General features: G+C 54.5%; 1 non-coding gene across 1 annotated transcript; it reads left to right on the top strand.

Moving 5' to 3' along the window:
- Positions 1-6,123: 6,123 nt before the first annotated feature.
- TRNAR-UCG (transfer RNA arginine (anticodon UCG)) lies at positions 6,124-6,208 on the top strand. The gene has a single exon. It is a non-coding gene; the product is annotated as a tRNA-Arg (tRNA).
- The last annotated feature ends 5,133 nt before the right edge of the window (positions 6,209-11,341 follow it).

Below are 11,341 nucleotides of genomic sequence, written 5' to 3'. Positions count from 1 at the left end.
TGTCACTGGCTGGTCTCTCTCCCACGCCACCCCTCCCCTCCCCCACCCTCCCAGCCGGGAAGAGACCCACGAGTCCTCGGCCCTCAGTAGACAGAGCTGGCGCCACCATCCAGGGGGCTCTGAGCTCGTTTGCGGGAGGCGGGAGAGACCTCCGGGACCACACGGCTCAGCTCCTTCGTCTCAGAATTAGCCAGCTCCCCACAGAGGCCAGGCGGCCAGGGAGCGTTAAGAGTCGGCCAGCAGCCAGAGCAGGTGCGGAGGCAGCGAGGCCGGGGAGGTGACCAGCGCTGGGACCTCGCGAGCCTGTCCTGAAGACAAGCAGGAAGCCGGCGAGCGGCTGTGCGTGTGTGTTGTGCATGGGGAGGGTGGTTACGGGTCCAGTTTTGCAGTCTGGCTTTCGCACAGAGAGTGGGTGAAGAGGGAGGGAAAGAATCCCAGGAGGCCTTCCGTGGCGGCCCAGACCGGGCCAGGGCGGGACCGTGGAGGTAGACGCGGACGACACGCGGGACGTCGTGGCGTTAGAGCTGACAAGTCTTGGGGCGCATCGTGCAGCGTTGATGGGCGTGGTGACCAGGGCCCCGGGGCGGCCGTGCGGCCAGTGCGGGCCTCTCTTGTCGGGCCCCGCGGGAGGAGCAGGAACCAGGGTGGAGGGTAAGTTAGGTTTGGGGAGCAGAGCAAGAAGAGAGAAGATGCAGCGGGCAAAGCCCGTGGAGGTTCCGGGCCACGGGAGGGAAGGGAAGCTGCGTGCTCAGAGAGCCATTGGGAGAGCGGGGGCCGTGGCAGGAGGGTTTCTGGGTCTCAGTGGGAATCGGGAAGGGTGCGGAGTGGGCTGGGGCCAAGGATAAGAGATGTGGGGCCTGGTGGACTTCCCTAATCTCTGCATTTCCCAAACCGGGAACTGGGCACTGGTGGATGGGAAGACTATCGGTGGAGAGGAGGGAGCCCAGTCCGGGGTGACAGTGCCTGGGCCAGGAGGCCGGACCGTGCGTGTGGAGCCTTCGCGTCAGCTCCAACCCGCGGGAGGGCTTGAGCAGAAACAATGATAATGATAATAACAGGGAAAGCAGCTTCAGTGGACATTATCACCGTTCGAAAGACCTATCGCCTCTCTCCGCTCCGGGGGAACACGGCACTCTGCGTAACTCCGCCATCAGGCTGGGCAACCTGATCTGCTTTGGTGGCCTGACCGTAAGTGAGACGCGCCACTTCTTTTTTTTTTAATTTTTTTTTTCAACGTTTTTTTATTTATTTTTGGGACAGAGAGAGACAGAGCATGAACAGGGGAGGGGCAGAGAGAGAGGGAGACACAAAATCGGAAACAGGCTCCAGGCTCCGAGCCATCAGCCCAGAGCCTGACGCGGGGCTCGAACTCACGGACCGCGAGATCGTGACCTGGCTGAAGTCGGATGCTTAACCGACTGCGCCACCCAGGCGCCCCGAGACGCGCCACTTCTAAGAAGAAACTTCGGGGGGCGCCGGTGAAGGGGGGCTCAGTCGGTGAAGCGTCTGACTCCCGATTTCGGCTCTGGTCGTGATCTCGCGGTTCGTGGGATCGAGCCCTACGTCAGGCTCCTCACTGATTATCCCTCTCTCTCTGGCCCTTCCCTGCTCACGTGAACTCTCGATAGATAGATAGACATAAAATTATATAAAATCTTAAAAAAAAAAAAAAAGGGTGCCTGGCTGGCTCAGTTGGTAGAGAAAGCATCCCTTGATCACAGGGTAATAAATTCGAGCCCCACGTTGGGCATAGAGATTACTTAAAAATAAAATCTTTTAAAAAATTAAATTATGCATGCTTACAACTAAATAAAGTATATTGAAAAACAAAGGCACTACTCAAAGCTCATGGCTTCTTCATTACGTCCCCACGCCTGAGCGGTGTCACGTGAGGCCCAGCACGCCGACGGCGTCCCTGCGGTGGGGCAGTCTACAAGGCCGTGCCCTCGGCATCTGTGCCCAACTCTGCCTCGCGTAGGGGATGGAACTCGGAAGTGGTGGGGTTAGTTATGCCCCAGAGATCGGAAGACGCTAAAGCGGGGCTAACCCCTCACGCCCACCACCTGCCAGTCGTTACACATTTAACCGACGGGTCATCGAGCCCTACTGTCTGGCCCCGGCCCGGCACGTGAAGGGTGGGGCAGGAAAGCCGGAGGCCGAGGCCCAGGGCTGCCTGTCATAACAATGATAAGATGGCTAGGGCCTCTGCGCCTTGCTGCCTGATGAGTGTTTTGTGTATTCTCCCACTTACCCCTCCCCACACCCTGTGAGGCAAAATGCTATTACTATTGGCAGATGAGGAAACCGAGGCACGGAGGAGCTACCTGCCCAGTCGCTCAGCTAATAAATTGTCACGACCGGGATACAAAGCCTGACCCTTAATGATCACTGTCCATACTCCTTCCCTGGTGTCGGACACAGGGTCTGGTCTCTTTCCTGAAAGCCCCAGGGAGGTGCAGACCCCAGACACCCCGGGAGCCTCGAGCGGGCTTCAGGGACCAGGAGGCCCATGGCCTCACCTCTCCTGTGGACAGACAGTCTTGGGGACCACATTTTATGCAGCTCCGAGTGCCAGGGAGACCCAGGCCAAGGGTGGGGGTCCTCTTTCCCAAAGCAGCTTGAGAATATTCTTGGGAGCCCTGGAGCGCTCGGGGTGAGGCTGGGCGGCCCGGGGGTCCGACAGCAAGTGCCTGGATGGTGCAGCCTGAGGGCCTCTCAGCAGGTCAGTGGAGGGTGTGAATGGAGAGGTCCCTGGGTTGAGAAGGGGTTAGACTGTTCAACATCTGGGGTTTGCAAAAGAGAGAATTCTAGAAAAGGTCTCAGGCTGCCAGAGCGAGAGGAGGAGGCCTCCCTGGTCCCCAGGGCACGTGGGAAGATGCTGGAAGCAGGGAGGCTGTGGTGTGGGGTGTGGAGGGAGGGGTCGCTATGCTCTAGGGAAGCCACATGGCACTGGGCCGAGGCTGGCCTGGAAGAGGCTAAGCGTGGGTTGAATGGTGGCCCTCCAAAAGATGTCCATGTCTTAGTCCCCAGGATCTGTGAACGTGACCTTATTGGGGAAAAGGATGTTTGATATAATTAAGTGAAAATCCTGGACATGAGGTCATCTTGGATCGCTTAGGGAAGCCCCCATTCCAATGACAAGTGTCCTCATAAGAGACACACAGAGGAGAAATCCCTGTGACCGCAGAGGTGGAGGTCAGAGGGACACAGCCACCAGGCAAGGTCCACCCGGAGCCACCAGAAGCCGGAAGCACTGAGGATCCTTGCCTAGAGCCTCGGAGGGAGCGTGGGCCTGCCGACGCCTGGATCTCAGACATCTGGCCTCCAAACGGGGAGACGGTAAGTTTCTATTGTTTTAAGCCACCCGGTTTGTGATCATTTGTTACTGAAGCCAGAAGAAACCAACACGGTGGAGGCGAAAACCCGCGTTTTCCTCCACTGCACAGGGCGGCGCCTGGGCGGGAAAGGAGGTTTGCAGACTGGCAGGGGGGCAGAGGGAGGGGGAGCCAGGGAGCGGGCTGCCTCGTAGCCTTGGGTGGGCTCAGGCGGTGGGGGTGGGGGGTGGGGTGGGCACAGGAAGGCCTGACGGATGGACAAGACCCGGGGTGGGAGGGGGGCGGAGGCCCGGAGCTCTCAGAGGGATGATGGGGATTCAGGAAAGGGCACTTTCAAGAGATAGCAGGGCCCGGGAAAGGATGCGGGAGGGACGGCTGAGAAGGCACATGGGGATACCCCAGAGCTGGGGATTGCTGGGAACAAGGCCGATGGCCCCAGGAAGACGCATGGCCAGAGGGGGCACGAAACTTGCCAAAGCGGGCAAAGGCGGACATTTGCATGGTAGGGTCTTTACGGAGGGCTCCCTACGGGCTTCATGAGGGACTGTGCCCATTTTACAGATGAGGAAGGTGAAGCTTCCTCGGCAATAAGCACTCAAAGTCAGTTACGTCACTTGTATGCATCAGACCCCGACTGGAAGCCCAGCGTCTGGCTGCAAAGCTGGCCTCCTACTGAGCGCCCTGCCCTGCCCTGGGGAGGCCCCCCGTGAGTCGGGTGCTGAGGCAGCACTGGAATGGGAGCCCACCCAGGGGTGCGGGACTCACTCTGCCTCCCCGCCCTGCCTGCCTGTCCCTTCTCACCCCGCCTGGGGGCCTCTGTCCCTCCCACTGTGCTCTGGTCAGTCCTGTCCTTTCCGAGGCCCAGGACCCTGCCGGGCCCAGCTCCACATCAAAAGTCCTTTCCTGCTTCCTGCCTGGCCAACAGAGTTTGCTCTCAAAGCTGCTCTTTGTCCTCCTTTTTTTCCCAAACAATGTGTTTTTTTGTGTGTTTTTTTAAAGATTTTTAAAAATGTTTATTTATTTTTGAGAGAGACAGAGACAGAGTGCAAGCGGGGGAGGGGCAGAGAGAGAGGGAGACACAGAATCCGAAGCGGGCTCCAGGCTCCAGGCTCCAGGCTCCGAGCTGTCAGCGCAGAGCCCGATGCGGGGCTCGAACTCACAAACAGTGAGATCTTGACCCGAGCCGAAGTCTCAGGTCAACCGACCGAGCCCCCTAGGCGTTCCCCCAAACAATGTGTTTTTAATCAAATTTATAATAAAACCCAAACTGAATTCTCGAAAACAGCAGCAATGAGAAATCATAATCATAAAATCCCAGCCCTAGCGGCCCCTCTAGATTGTCCTCTCTCTCCGGACACCTACCTCCTCAAGCCTGTAGTTCCTGGTTATCAAGCCCCTTCCGCGAAGCCCCTCCCTCCGCTGCTGGGTTTCTCCAGCCTCTGGAGAGCCCGAGCCCCCTCCCAACGCTCTCCCTGCCTTCCACCCGACTCCCCTCCACGCCGGTCCCAGATTTTCTCAAAAGTCATCAGGGACTCGGCGTCCCCGAGGAGTAGAGCCTAAAATCCTCATCGTGGCATCCAAGGCTCTCATGTCCTGTCCTCACCTGCCCCAGCCTTGTGCCCCACCGGACACTTGACCCCCTGCCTTTACAGATACCGGTCCCTCTGCTCAGGAACAACCTTCCTCCATCTGCCTGTTAGGTTAATTCAACTCAATCCTCAAGACTCAGCCCAAATAGCTCTCCCTGCTCGCTTACCCTCCCCTGCCCTTCCCCAGGCACAGAGCAGACCTCCTGCCACCATCACGACAATAGTGTGGAATTTGGTTCCTTCATTCACCCAGTAAGCGCCAAGTCTCGTGCTAGGCACTGGGGCGCAGTGGAGAGCAGTACAGGTCTGGCCCCTGCACCCTCGGAGTTCATCATCCCTGCCACTGTTGCCTAGGTAGACCACGGGTCCCTTAGAACAGGCGCCACCTGTGTCCACAGAGCCAGGCGTGGTGCCCCCACACAGTGTGGGCTCCTCAAACATTTGTTGACTGACTGACTGACCGGATGAGTGAATACGTGTAACGCTTTCTCTCTTCACTGTCCCCCAGAGCCCGGAGCTGAATCACCTGCTCACAGCAGGTGTTCCGTTCAAGGACGCCATCGGTCCCGGGAGAGGGAGGAGTGTGTAGGGAAGGGACACTGAGGGAAGAGAAGCGGAGTGCTCCAGGTGCTCAAGGCTGGGGAACCCCGGGAGTCTCCACCCCTCTCCTGCCTACTCCCACCCTACTTCTGAACTCACGGGGAGATGGAGACCTTGGAGGGATTGCCCTGGTCCCGGGCCCACCCTGACAGCCAGTACTCCCCGCCAGGGCCCTGCCCAGAAGCCTCAGAGCCACGGAGGGGCCCCACGCGGGCTGGGCAGGGCCTGACCCCTCCCATCTCCCCCTTCCCCAACGCTGTCATCTATCCTTTCCGTTTGTAAGTCGTATTTGACTGGTTTGGGTGGCTGTCGCTACAAAATTAGTGTACGTTTGTTCTCCGGTGTAAAGAGAACACAAGCGTCTAAGAAAGCAACGTCAGTCTCCCTGCCCTCCCTCCCACCCCCTGCCACCCGCCGGCCTCACTGAGAACACCCAGGTTAATCACTGGGCACATGCCTTTCCACTCGTCCCAACACTCGTGACACCGCAGGAGTATTCATGCCCCGAGAGAGTTCTTAGGAAGATGGAACATAGTAACTGTGCTTCTGTAGCACTTGCTTTTTCTTTTTTACTTAAAAATATACACAGACATAGGGGCGCCTGGGTGGCTCAGTCGGTTGAGCGTCTGACTTCGGCTCAGGTCATGATCTCACGGTTCGTGGGTTCGAGCCCCGCGTCGGGCTCTGTGCTGACAGCTTAGAGCCTGGAGCCTGCTTCTGATTCTGTGTCTCCCTCTCTCTCTCTGTTCCTCCGCTGATCTCACTGTCTCTCTCTCTCAAAAATAAATAAAAAATTAAAAAAAAAAACTCAAAAAAAATATACACAGACATCATCCCAAGGTAAGTATACGGCATTAACTCATTCCAACTGCCGTGCAGTGCTTCCTGTGGATGTTTGATAATTTGTTTAAATGGCCCCCTACGGACACTTTGACCTTTTTTTTGTTGTTGCTCCCCCTATGACAAGGAATACTTCAATAAACCTCCTCCTACACATCCTTACGTTTTTAATTTTTAATTTTACTTTCTCGAGCAATCAGAGCAATTGACAAGTGTGCTAGGAGCTGATGTCACTGGGTCACCGCACCCTGGCTAACTGTAGGTGTGGTGCATTGTCTAAACCTCTGCCAGCCTCCTGGGCAAAACCTGACCTCTCATTGTTTTGAAATTGTGTTTCCTGAATACAGCTAAGGTTGAATGACTTTTCATATGTCAATTGGCCTTTTTTATTTCCTCCGCTATGAGTTTTTGAATCTCGTCCTTTGTCCTGGTTTCTTTTTCTTTTCTTTTTTTTTTTTTTTTAACAGAGAGAGCCAGGGAGAGGGCTGAAGGAGAGAGGGGGAGAGAGAGAGAGAGAGAGAGAGGGAGAGAGAATCTCAAGCACGCTCAGGGCGGAGCACGACATGGGGCTCGATCCCACACCCCTGGGATCATGACCTGAGCCGAAACCAAGAGTCGGGTGCTCAACAGACAGAGTCACCTAGGTGCCCCCATTTTTAACTTTTTATTACAGAAATTTGAAAACATACTCAAAAGTAGTAAGAAGAGTTCAGTGAACTCCCCGTGTCCCCATCTCCGAGCTCCAACAGTGATCAAGGCAAGGTTGATTTCCCCCCCCCCCCCCGGTATAGAATTTTCCTTTGGATGTCGCTTGTAGTGGTTTTTGCAATGCAGAGATTTTTTTTTGCTTTTACGCAGTCGAATTTCTTAGTCTTTCCTTTTGTGACTTTCGGGCTTTGTATAATTCTTAGAAAGGTCTTTCCAGTCTAAGGCTATTAACAAAACAAAAACAGATTCTTCCACTACTTCTGAAACATGATTTGTTACTTTGTGAATGATGGCGTAGTATTTTTTCACACGGAGGACCGTAATTTATTGAACCAATCCGCACTGGCTGAGCATGAAGATGGTCTTCGATTTCCCCCTATTTTAAATCACGCTGTCTTGGGCAGTCAGCCCTGACTTCCCCACTGCACCTGGATTATTTCAAAGACATCAGGTCTTTTCATCCATAAACATATAAAAGTCAAAAAAAAATTTATATCGTAAAATCTGTTAATCCTCTGGTGTTTTTGTCTGGCACTTTTTATTTACGTTTGAATAGACAGCATATGCACACGGCTAGACATTCAAAAGGACTAAAGCAAGCATGGAAAAATCTGTTTTCTATCCCGTTCTCGGGCTGCCCCGTTCCCTTCCTGGAAAACCACCAGTCTTATCAACGTCTTGTGTATCTTCAGTCATTATTTACACGTGTAAAAGCGAATGGTGTGCTTTCTCCTGCTTAAAACACAATTGGCAATCCACATAAACAATGGTCTGTGTATTTGATTCTAAACACATTTTTAGTGGCGCCTGGGTGGCTCAGTCGGTTAAGCGTCCGACTTCAGCTCAGGTCACGATCTCGCGGTCCGTGAGTTCGAGCCCCGCGTCGGGCTCTGGGCTGACGGCTCAGAGCCTGGAACCTACTTCCGATTCTGTGTCTCCCTCTCTCTCTGCCCCTCCCCCGTTCATGCTGTGTCTCTCTCTGTCTCAAAAATAAATAAACGTTACAAAAAAATTAAAAAAAAACAACAACACATTGTTATTTGTTATTCTTGTTCCTTAACAGCGTGCCTTGGAGATTGTTCTAGGTAAGCATCCTCCTTCTTTTTTTATCACTCCGTACATCCCATTGCAGGGACAGGAAGGAAGGGTTCAGCGACCCTGATCCTACCTCTGCTGGTGGTGGGTTCCTCCCAACTACAGACGGTTCTGCATGTGAAAAGCCTGCATTCACCATTGCACTTGTGGGTGAGGATATCGGTAAGATAAATCTCTAGGAGTGGAAGTGCTGAGTCAAAGGGTACGTGTGTTTCTATGTTTGCTAAATATTGCCAAATTCCTTCCGTTAGGGGTTTATCAGTTTACGCACCAGCCAGCTGGGCAGGAGGGTGTCTGTGTCCCCCTCCCCAACCCCGCAAACCTCGTGTGTTACCAAACCCTGTTGTCTCTGCCCATCTGATGTCAACCAGAGTATCTTTGGAGATCAAGTTTTCGTTTATCCTTTTAGGAGAGTTGTTGAGCATCTTTTCACACGTTTAAGAGTTCCTTTGAATTTCCCCTTTCCCTACTGTTTCTTCATATTCTTTGCCTATTCCGCAGCCCCCCCCCCGCCCCCGATTTGCGTCATTCTGGGTTCATTTAAAAACGATTTGTGGGAGCCCTTTATGTATTAGAGAAATCATCCCTCTGCCTTTGTTATGACCCGCAGCCCCTCACTCCCCAGTTTCAAGTTTTTCTGTTGACTTGTGGTAGTTCGTGCGGGGCAGAAATTTTAACTTTTTTACGAACTCAAATGTATCAATCTTTTGAGCCTTCAGGTTTTGGGTCATACTTAGGAAGGCCTTCCCCACTCCGGGATTTGTTGTTAGTGGTGGTGGTGTTTTTTAGTTCTCCCATGGGTTCATTCAGTAGTTATAAAACATGATTTGTTTTTCATGGTGGAGTAGTATTTCCTCGCACGGGAAGACCCTAATTCATTTCACCAGTCACCTACGGCTGAACGTGTAGGCTATTTCCGATTTTCCTGAATTATAGAAGTCACACTGCAGCCAAGGGCCTTGTCCATAAATATTCTATTTCATTAGGCTAAATTCCTGAAAGTGACCTTCATTCCTGTCCCCAAACTGCCCTCCCGAAAGTTGGGCTGCACTCTCCTGCTGCAGAGGCCAATGTTTATTCTTCTCCAAATGCCCTCGGGGCCTAAGGCGGAGCAAAGGGACCCAGGGCAGGAGAGTCTCTCCTGCCCTGATTGAGTCTTTCCTTGGCTTCTGGGGCCGGAGAGCAGATTAGGAGAAATATGCCGGAGGAGGGGACGGGGCAGGATGAGAGCCGGGGGGAGAGAGAGAGAAGGAAGACCCAGACCAGCTGCTGGGTCTCACTCAGAGCCTGCCTACTCGTACTTTACGCACAGTTCTATATTCCACTCAACTTGTGAGCTAGCTGTTAACAGCACGGGAACAAATTAGGAAGGGGAAGCAAGGCTGCTGCGTAGGGGTACCGTGGTCCGCTGTGCAGTTTCCAAAGGAAGAGCAAGTGAAAGTATAATAAAATGGAGTCAAGCAGCAACGGGCCCGGGCCATGCAGCGCAGTGCTTAACTGTCCCACAGCTCCCAGTGACAGATAAGGAGAGCAGATGAGACTGATCTCTAAATGTGCTTCTACACCTGAGACTCTGGCAGGCACCTTGAACGTCTTGTGTTCGGAGAATGCTGCCCTCCTCCCCAAAGATGTCCTCGTCCTAATCCCCAGAAACCGTGACCACTGTCATGCTACGTGCCAAAGGGCCCCTGAAGTTGCAGCTGGAATTAAAACTGCTAATCAGCTGAACTCAAAATGGGGCGATTATCTGGGATTCTCTCGGTGGACAGTGTAACTACCGGGATCTCAGAAGTAGAAGCAGGAGGCAGAAGAAGAGTCAGTGTTGGGCGGATCCAAGGGCAGGAAGGCCGGCCATCGCCGGCTTTGAACCCGGAACAAGGAATGTGGCGGCCTCTGGAAGACTGAAGAGGCAATAAATGGATACTCTGTAGACCCTCCAGAAGGAGGCCTTGTGGACACCCTTGAGTTTAGTCTGGAGAGAACCCTAAGGTACTAAATGTGCATTGTTTTCAGTTTGTGTTAATTTGTTGCAGCAGCCAGAGGAAAGGAACAGCGGGTCTCACCAGGGACTGTCCAGTGAAAAGATGCCCAGAGAAGAAGGCCCAGCCGTGGCTGCACAGCTTCCGGAAGCCGAATCTGAACGAGAAGTGCATATGTGCATACTCCTGGCTCTGGTATTTTTATTTTTATTTTTTAATTGCTATTTTATTTATTCATTTCTGCATTTATTTATTTACCGAAACTGCTTCTTCTCTGCCTTCTGATGACGAGCCCCAGGCAACACCACAGTTAAATTACGTCCTGGCAAGGGGCGCCTGGGTGGCTTAGTCCTTACGAGTCCGACTCGATTTCAGCTCAGGTCACGATCGCAAGGCTCCTGAGATCCAGCCTGAGGTCAGGCTCCACGCTGACGGCGCGAACGAAGCCTGCTTGGGATTCTGTCTCTCTCACTCTCTCTCGCCCCTCCCCTGCTTGTGCTCTCTCTCTCTCTCTCAAAATAAATAAAAACATTAGGACATATATGTTGACTCTTAAAATACATAGATGCTGGCGAGATTCAGTGATCTGTTTTCTTTCTGGGTGACAGGGCCTCTCTCTCCCCACCCACAACTCCAAAGGCGAGGAGACTCTGCGTCCCTCCTTCGGTGGCAACTTCAGTCCAGATGTGGAGGGGCGGGGCGCTGAGGCTGCGGGGCCCCAGGGGGACTCGGTGGGGGTGGGGGTGGAGGGGAGGGTGCGGGGGACCAGGAACCCAAGGGCGATTGGGGGCTGCGGGCGGCGGGGGCGGGCGCGGGAGGAGTCCGGGCGGAGCCGGGGGCGGGCGCGTGGCCTGAAAGGGGTTAACCGGGAGGAGTAGTGATCGGGTCAGGTTACTTCCCTTTTAAACAGACGGGGAGAGGAGGAGTCAGGTCCTGGTGGGGCAGTTTTCGGTGGCGGCCCGGCTCCTGGACGTCGTCGGGGAGGAGGCTCCCAGCCGGCCTGGGTCGAGCGCCTGTGCGGGTCCCTCGGGCAAGTGCAGCGCGGTGGAGGGCTGCGGGCGCGCAGGGGGTGCGGGGCGGGGACGGGGCTGCGGGCGCGCAGGGGGTGCGGGGCGGCGGCGGGGCCGTGGGGAGGGTGGGGGGCCGCGAGCCGGCGGGGCAGGTGCGGGATGCTGCAGGGGCGGGGCTGCGGGCG

Source organism: Lynx rufus, unplaced genomic scaffold (genome assembly GCF_022079265.1).
Source record: "Lynx rufus isolate CCGP_SWC_20201006 ecotype Redwood Valley unplaced genomic scaffold, mLynRuf1.p SCAF_21, whole genome shotgun sequence".
Taxonomy (NCBI): Eukaryota; Metazoa; Chordata; class Mammalia; order Carnivora; family Felidae; genus Lynx; species Lynx rufus.
Note: the sequence above shows the minus strand (reverse complement) of the source record. Positions and strands in the feature narration are given on the sequence as shown.